The sequence below is a fragment of the Microtus ochrogaster genome, unplaced genomic scaffold (genome assembly GCF_000317375.1).
Source record: "Microtus ochrogaster isolate Prairie Vole_2 unplaced genomic scaffold, MicOch1.0 UNK9, whole genome shotgun sequence".
NCBI lineage: Eukaryota > Metazoa > Chordata > Mammalia > Rodentia > Cricetidae > Microtus > Microtus ochrogaster.
The window spans coordinates 6,524,496-6,533,111 of NW_004949107.1; the positions used below are offsets into that span (position 1 = coordinate 6,524,496).

Genomic DNA, 8,616 nt, shown 5'->3' on the forward strand with positions numbered 1-8,616 from the left:
AACCATCTTATGCTAAAGACAAACTAGGTTCGTTCTTGCTGATGATCAAACCTCTGTTTCTCAAGGGTTGGGCTGTGCCCGACCTGTACCCTTAACTGGTTCTGCACTACCCGTTCCAGGAATGGAAATCATGTCTGTGTTTTAAAAGGTTAATAACAATCTTGCAACCCTACCTTTGCTTTAAAAGGGTTGTTATGGCTACCTTGTTGCGGCCACCTTACAATCATGTCTTTGTTTCAAGAGGTTGTTATGATTAACTTGCTATGTTTGTGTTCTGCTTCTGTAACCCTATTTTGCCCACCCAATCTCCCATCTGGAAACCTCCTACTCCTGAGCTCTACAACCCTTGTTTCCCTTGCATTCAACGCTGACCTCTCAAACCCCACCTTCGGGGGAGCTAGTCTGTGTACATGGATAAAAAAGCTGGCTTTAATTAATTTGGCCATGATGATTTGGGTCACTGGTCCTTCTCCTCCCATCTTTGGGATTAGCACAGGAGCTGGGAAAGGGGTTGAAGGGGTCCAGAGCTGTGGTGGGTTACTAAGTACCGGGAGAAGCTGTAAGGATGCTGTTGCCTGGGAGGAAAGGCAGGTGGCCCCTCTCCTGCTACCAGAAGGGATCATAACTGACATCCCATAATAATAGACAGATCATTAAGAGAAAGGCACAGCAAATCAATTCAGTTACAGCTTTTCATGACCTGGGGACCTTCAGAAGGAAGACACGAGGACCCAGGGTGAAGTATCAATTTTTCTGCCTACCTTGGAGAAGGTGTGCAGAGATGATGGGACATAAAAGGTGCGTGCTATAGATAATGGAGGGAAACACCCGGTGAAGCCCATCTGTTCATAATTTTTGTGGTCTACTCTGTATATGCCTTACTGGATATGGGCAGGACCTTTCCTAGAAGGGGAGTTTGTCTATTTTCAGACAAAGTAAGCTAGAGATTTCTTTTTGGCCAGTTCTAAGGCAGGAAGGTAGGGGGGGAAATGGATATAACAGAATCATGGAATTTAACAGCTGGAGGATTCCTTAGAGACCATTTCAAATCTGGGTGTATAAGTCTCAGCAAGTTTTATATCTCTCTTCAAGTTAGTGCCAAGGGTTGAAAGTTGGGACCAGACCCAAGTCCTATGTCTAGCTTCTCTCACCGCTTTGCAGAGACATGAAACTAATTTGGGGGGAAAATAAGTAAGCTCTAATTATTGGATTTTTTTTCTTTTTTGCAAGGAAAAGAAAATGCTCTCCATCTAGCTCGGAATAAAACACGTCTAGGCCTATTCCACACCAGGGCTCAGAGCTCTCTTGGCATGCCACATTCTCATTCCCAGTGTCCAGTGGTTCCTGAACTCTTCCCAGTCAGGCCACATCAGCTTGGCCTCCAAAGATGTCATACACACTTGGGCCTGTAAGCAGATCATCTGTTGTCTAGAAAAATTCTGTGGAGAATGGTTGGCCAGAGAGAGCTTCAAAAGTCTTGTGTTCTTTTGCTATAGAGGTGATTTGGCTTGCTGGGGGTCACCCAGCTGACTAACACACACACACACACACAGAGACACAGACACACACACACACACACAGACACAGACACACACACCCTCATATCCACCCCATCCAGCCCAAGAACATTTATTGTTCATCAATTTACCCTGGATGCCAGATCATGGGGCCAGGTATGAATGGAGTGTGAATGGGGTGTGAGTGGGCTGTGAGTGGGTGTGAATGGGGTGTGAGTGGGGCTTGAGTGGGTGTGAATGGGGTGTGAGTGGGTGTGAATGGGGTGTGAGTGGGTGTGAGTGGGTGTGACTGGGGTGTGAGTTTGTGTGAATGGGGTGTGAGTGGGTGGGAATGGGGTGTGAGTGGATTGTGAGTGGGTGTGACTGGGGTGTGAGTGGGGTTTGAGTGGGTGTGAGTGGGGTGTGAATGGGGTGTGACTGGGGTGTGACTGGGGAAGCCCATCAGGCTCTTTGTTAACCCAGGATCTTCCTACCATTGCTCTCACCTTCTGTAGCAAGAAAGGCCGAGACTAGGCATGTGACCAGCCCTGGCATTCTAGTCTGCCCTGAGCTTTCCTTGACTTTTCTCTCGGCACCGAGCTCCTGTGTGCGTGTGTGTGAGCAGAAGAAAAGCTGTAGAAAGCTGTCTGTCCAGCTGTTGACAGTGGCTATTATGGATTGGAGCTGGGCAGATGAAGATGATTAATTTTGCCCTGACCCCTGTCTATTTTGCTTGGCATGTTTCAATCAGCATAGTTACATACAATTTTAAAAGTCCAATAAAATCAAGAAACAAGTGGCAAGAAGAAGCATATGATATCATGCACACGGAATGCAAGACATTCCTAACATCCTGCAGCCTCCCGCAGGGTTCATGGAGCAACACGCTGTACTGCTGCGGGGTCCAGACCCACAGGAACTGCAAACCTTCTCAACTGGCTGCTCACCACTTGGGAAGAACAGCTGGGAAGATCTGACGGGGATGGGGGCTTGGGTAGAATGAGGTCAAGGTGGCAGTTTCAACCAAACCTGTGACATTTTGTTTTAGTGAAAAAGAAGGGAGAGGAGGAGGAGAAAGAGAAGAACTGAAAACCTAAAAGTCAGTACAATGAAAGGTGGCCGGTCACTGGAGCTGGTGGCGAGTGCTGGTCCCCCACATACCTCTCCATGTCCTGGAAATCTTCCCAGAAGCTCTAAGAAAGCTTGACTGCAATAAAGGGGGAAACAAATTTTGCTTACCTGATTTGTGACATATCTCCTAGTATCCCTTTATATACACATGATGGAAGAGGGTCATATGTCTATTGGTTAATAAAGAAACTGCCTTGGCCCTTTTGATAGGACAGCAGCTTAGATAGGTAGAGTAGACAGAACAGAATGCTGGGAGAAAGAAGCCGAGTCAGGCAGTTGCCATGATTCTCCCATCCAACACAGACACAGGTTAAGATCTTCCCTGGTAAGCCACCTCATGGTGCTACACACATTATTAGAAATGGGTTAAAGCAAGATGTGAGAGCTAGCTAGTAAGAGGCTAAAACTAATGGGCCAGGCAATGTTTAATAGAATACAGTTTCTGTGTAATTATTTCGGGTAAAGCTAGCCGTGCAGGAGCCGGGTGGTGGGAATGCAGCCCGCTGCTCCTCACTACATACACAGGCATAAGAAGAAAGAGTGGAGGGAGGAAGGGAGGGAGGGAGGAAGGGAGGGAAAGGGAGGAGAACCATAATAAGCATTGGCAGCTAGCTTGCTTTTTTCCGATTTTCCTTATTTTCCCACAAGCTCTTGTTTGGAAATAAGGACAAGAAACAGATAACATTAATGTCTTCTGAGTGGGTGGATGGATGGATGACGGATGGATGGATGGACAGGCATACAGATGGACAGATAACCAAATGAACCCCCCAGGAAGCCCATGAAGACTGCCCCTGCAGCGTTGGGACTGGCCGCAATTCCTTTCTGGATATATTACAACCAACCCCCTAAGTTAGGCTCCTTGCACAGTCAGAGTCCAAGTACCTCCAGGTGGGGTGAGTGGCTAGAGCAGGTATTACCTGTGGCCCTGGCGGGTATTCCCAGTGTCCTGCGCGGCTCTGGGTTCAGACCATATCAGCTATAGCTGATATGATTCATACCCAGTGCTAAGCACTCATCTGCTGTGCAGGGGAGGGGCTTGTGGCTTTTATAGGAGAGTGTTATAACTTCCTTTGTTTTCAGAAAGGGCACGCTGGCTTGTAAGGTTGGGAGCAGAGACTGAGTGAGGAGGTTGTTGCTGCCATTGGACGTCATGATAATGAAAAAACTAGCACTGGGACCCTGGGCAAGGATTGGGGAGCCAGCACAGAGGGTCACCAGAGTGGAGATGGCCTGGAGAGACGGACGCCAGAATGGGAAATCTTAGCACAAATAGTAAAACCCAGAGTCAGATATTGGGGTTCAACCCAAAAGCAAGAAATGCAAAGCAGCCAACCACTAGAGGTTGGCTCTATCAAGGCTGGGAGACTATAAGCTAAACAGAGCAAGTCTCTCTCTTCTCTCATTTATATTCCCACTAGTGCTGGGATTAAAGTCTGGCTCCCTAGGACTGGGATTAAAGATGTGAGCCACTACCACCTGGAGTTGCTTCTACATTGATCTCTTGTAGCCCAGGGTGGTCTTGAACTCACAGAGATCCATCTGAATCTGACTCTGTCTCCCAAACCCTGGGATTAAAGGCTTTAGTTTTTAGTGGCTGTAGCTTTGCCTCAGGTCTTCAAACAAGATCTATTCATTAAAATACAAATAACATGCCACTATAGAAAATGGCCTGGAGGCAGGCTCACCAGAGTGAGAAATGGCCTGGAGGCAGGGGTTGAACAAGGAAGAGAAAAACCACCAAGGAGATTCTTGCTTAGACTCTGCCACCAATAAGTGTTGGGACCTCGGGTAAGTGACAGCATCTGCCTGGGGTGTGGCTTCCACCTCTGTAAACCTGTAGGTCACACATGGCCTCTGTTGCTGTGTGGACTATTGCTCCAGAGAGGGGAAAGCCTAAGTCACAGCACGCTGCCACACTGGCAGTGGCTTCAGAGGAATTGCCAAAGTGGCCGGGAGCAGGAAGTACATGGAAGCCAATCGGCATCGTCGCCAGCAGAACAGCGGTAGTGTGACCGACCAGCAGACACCACCAATGTGGCCAGGAAGCTGAAGTCACCATGGCAGGGCTCCTTCTGGGTGTGAACCACACCTCTTTATGTAAGGGTTCTTACAGCAACATGTTTACTCAGGTGAGTGCTGCCAGGCCTCTGACCACATGGCTTTTATGGCCCCTTTTTTATCAAGTTTAAGCTTGGTCTGGGAGCAGGAGAGAACAGTCAACAGCCTCAAACTGCCCTACCCCACCTCTCCGCCCTGGGTGCCCCAGCTCTGGCTCCTGTGTGCAGGGAGTGGTTGGCACTTTCTAAGGTTCTTCCAACCCTCACGTGCCAAGAGCCTGGAGGGAGAAGTCTATCAAAGCCATAGGAAACTGAGCATGGGTGTTTGGCCCGAGGATTCGAGCTACAGACCCTGCATGGCTTTTCAGCTGTGGACCGCGACTTGCATTCTGAGCTCAGTTCCTCACAGCCCCACACAGCCGCGCCGTCGGAGGTGATGCTGTTGACTTGGCTCTTGGAAATATTAGATGAGAAAGTGCTTTATGTTGTGGCCTTGCGCTAGGCCCACCGTTAGAAGCCTGTGAACTGACGATCAAAGTCAGCCTTTGGTACTTCTGCAGTGCGGAATGAGGGCAGAGCTCAGGATACAGACCCGCGTACAGGATCCTGGATAGGTATGGAGCAGAGAGCCTGAGTTCTAGTGCCCCTTACTATCTTAGCATCTTTTAATTTCACCCAACAGGCAGACATGGACACTTGTCGCTGTCACGTGGCACTGCCAGCCAGAGAGGCAGAGTCATATACTGATGGGCATCTCTGCACGTGGTCTCTGTAACGGTGCCTGCCCCAGAGTTAAGGAGTGTGGGCCCCTGCAGCTTCCTCCTGCTTCCTAGAAAGTTCTCCCGTGGCCTGGAAGGTCCTGCTGGGGCAGCCCCTCCCCAGGAGCCCTCCCTCGTCAGAACCATGCTCTCAGGAGTCTGCGCTCACAGGCGGCACGGTCTTTGTAGTTCTTACAGTCTCTACAGATTTGTTTTGAAAAAAGGTCTTTCAGTGATCACTCACCTTCAAGTAGACATGATGAGAACAGGGACTTGATCCCATTGCTTATTTATTTGACTTTTTAAGACACTGTTTTTTGCCATGTAGCCCACCTTAAAATCACGATCTTCCTGCTTCTGCCTCCCAGGTGGACCAGTTCCACGGGGCTGTCGAGAGAGTCGTGAGGGCGGGGAAGCAGTGGGAAGAGTTGAGCCTGCACACGTGTGGGAGCCAGGACGTTAAATGTCCCTCCGGGCCTGTTTCAGAGTCATGGGACACCATAGTACAGTTATGCGCAAGGCAAGAACAACTGGCTGCAGGGGCTGATACTCCCTTGGGCCCTGGTGTGGGTGATGGACACTGCTTTAGACAATTAGACAGGCGAACATGCTGCTGGGCTCCAGGGGCCGGAGCATATTGTGTAAACAGTCACAGGAGGTAAACTAATAACAACACTGTTGGAGGCTGTGACTTGGTCAGCAGGGCCCAGGGGGCACTTTTGGTCAGTTATCCCAGCAGACCTGGTGTGAACCACAGGCATCAGCGCGGCTCTCCCTTGTAGACTTAGCTCCTCACTCTGGGCCAGGGAGGAGAGGGAGAGAAAGGCTGAGTCCCACACGGTCTTTTCAAAACTTAATTTCGCCCAAAAGGCAAAAGCATGGACGCCTGTCACCGAGGTGGATGGTCAACAGGCCGACCGAGGCCTTGGGATTATTTGAGAAACCAGAAGATGAGAGAGCCAAGCGCTCCTCTACCACCGGTTAGAGACCACAGCTTTTGGGCCCTGGCGTGAAGACAAGAGCTGGCAGGATTTAGTCCTCAGTGGTGCTGGGGAAGCTTCAGTGGGCTCACAAAGTCAAGGATGAGTGAGACCCGGAGTCTGGTGTGACTGTCACAGAACCCTGTAGGTGGAGACATGTAGAAAGAACACAGGTTTAGTCCAGAGGCTACGCAGCCCCAGATAGAGGGGCTGAACTTAATGAGGGTCCTCATGCTGCCTCACAAGATGGCAAAATATCACATGACAGGGGAACAAGTGAGCAAGCAAGAAAAGGGGCCCGGGCCTTCCTTCTCTCCGCAGACTGTTCCTGTGGTAGCTAAGATGCACCCATGGCAACTAACCTGCTCTCCCTTCTGTGCTATGAACACAAGAGTCAAGCCTTTCCCCTCCCCGCCTCCCACATTACTTATTCCTTCCAGAAAGCCCCACCCCATCATAACAACCAGGTTTCCAACACACATTGCACGGTCCAGTGGCAGGCTCATTGGGTAACACTTGCAGCCACTGCTAGCCATAGGCACCTCTGTGAGGCTTGGGAAGGGGGCCTCTCGGCAGCTGCAGGGACGGACTAGGTGATGCATTGCATTGACTTTCATGTGTGTCACAAACTGCACGAGCGAGTGCTGTGACTTGGACACCACTAGCTGATAAAGGGGACAGGGGGCCAGTTGGTGAGCCCGTTTGCAAACTCACTGGCCTTGAGGTCTCTGGAAGCCACAAGATGGAATCTTCCCACACTTTCCCACCTACTACTGGTCAGGTGAAATTCAAGAGTCATGAAGGTGAACGTTTTGAGTGTCCTGCTGCTCAGTGGCGCTGAGCACACTCACAGCTGTGCACTTGCCCTGTGCAGTCCCCAAACACTTCCCCACAAGGGCAATGCTAACTCCAACCCCAGCTCTGTGAACAGCCGCCTCCTCCCCTCAGCCGCTCTGCACCCCAGTCCCCGTGGATCACCTCCACCCCCAGAAACCACAAGCAGAGTTTGCTCACTTTGTGGGCCGGAAGCACAAGTGCTGTGGTTGGTGTAATAAAAAGCTGAATGGCCAATAGCTAGGTGGGAGGCATAGGTGGGACTTCCGGGCAGAGAGAACTCTGGGAAGAAGAGAGGGGGAGCCACCAGCTAGACATGGGGAGGAAATAGAAGGAGCAAGATAGAAGAGAGGTAGCACCATGTGAAACGTAGATGAATATAAGTGGGTAATATAAGTAATATAATAATATAATAAGTGGGTAATATAAGTAGATGAATCATAAGCTAAGACCAAGTTTTTTTTTTCTTTCTTTTTTTGCACTAAAGTTCTTTAATTTATTGCAATATTCCAAAAGCACATCACTTTTTCTTCTCAACATCCTGCTCTGCAGCTTCCTTTGCCCTCTTTGCTCGGATGCCAAAGAGCCGGGCATTGGCCCGGGCCATGCGAAGACTGGCAAAAGCCTTGAAGTTCTTCTCTTCTTCTGTGATGACTCTGACTTTCTCCTTTTTATAAACATTCCGGATGGGCATCACAGGTCCTGTTAGCTGAGTGGCCAATTTAAGTTCTTCAGCCGAACTATCGCCCTTCTTTGGAGCGGAAGGCTTCCTGGGGAAGAGGATGAGCTTGGAGCGGTACTCCTTCAGGCGCTGCACGTTGACCCCAAGTTTTCATAAGTAATAATAAGTCTCCATGTCATTATTTGTGAGTTGGCGGCCCAAAGAAAAATCTGACTGCACATGAGGCCGGAAACAGGTGAGGATGTCCTTGAGGGAGTGTAGGAGGGCTGGGTGAGGAGGGGCCAACTGGCAGCTCCTCTGTGGGCGGGAGGCCACTTCTCTGAGAGGGGGACATAGACAAGATCATAACTGTAGGCTTGGTGACAGCTGGAGGGCTTAGTTTTGTGGCCTCTACCTTCCTACACCGCTGCTTGGCCTCCTGTAGAGAAGGAATGGAGAGGCCATCTTTCTCACACAAAGGTCAGCACAACCGTTCTTGAGTCAGAGCTTGCTGCTCCTCTGCTCTCCAGCCTCCTTCGGGTTTTTTCTACCCTGGGAGTCTTTGCTCTGGGTGCCATGCTTTGTTTGGAACTTGGCGTGTTCTTGGTTCACACCTAGAACTCAGCCCTGGGTATATGATGCTTTCAGTTACTTTGGAGGTATCATTTTCCCTTCTCCCTCCCCATTACTTCCCCC

General features: G+C 49.9%; 1 pseudogene; it reads right to left on the reverse strand.

Annotated features, from left to right (window-relative positions):
• Positions 1-7,741: 7,741 nt before the first annotated feature.
• LOC101987270 lies at positions 7,742-8,091 on the reverse strand (annotated as a pseudogene).
• Positions 8,092-8,616: the final 525 nt, after the last annotated feature.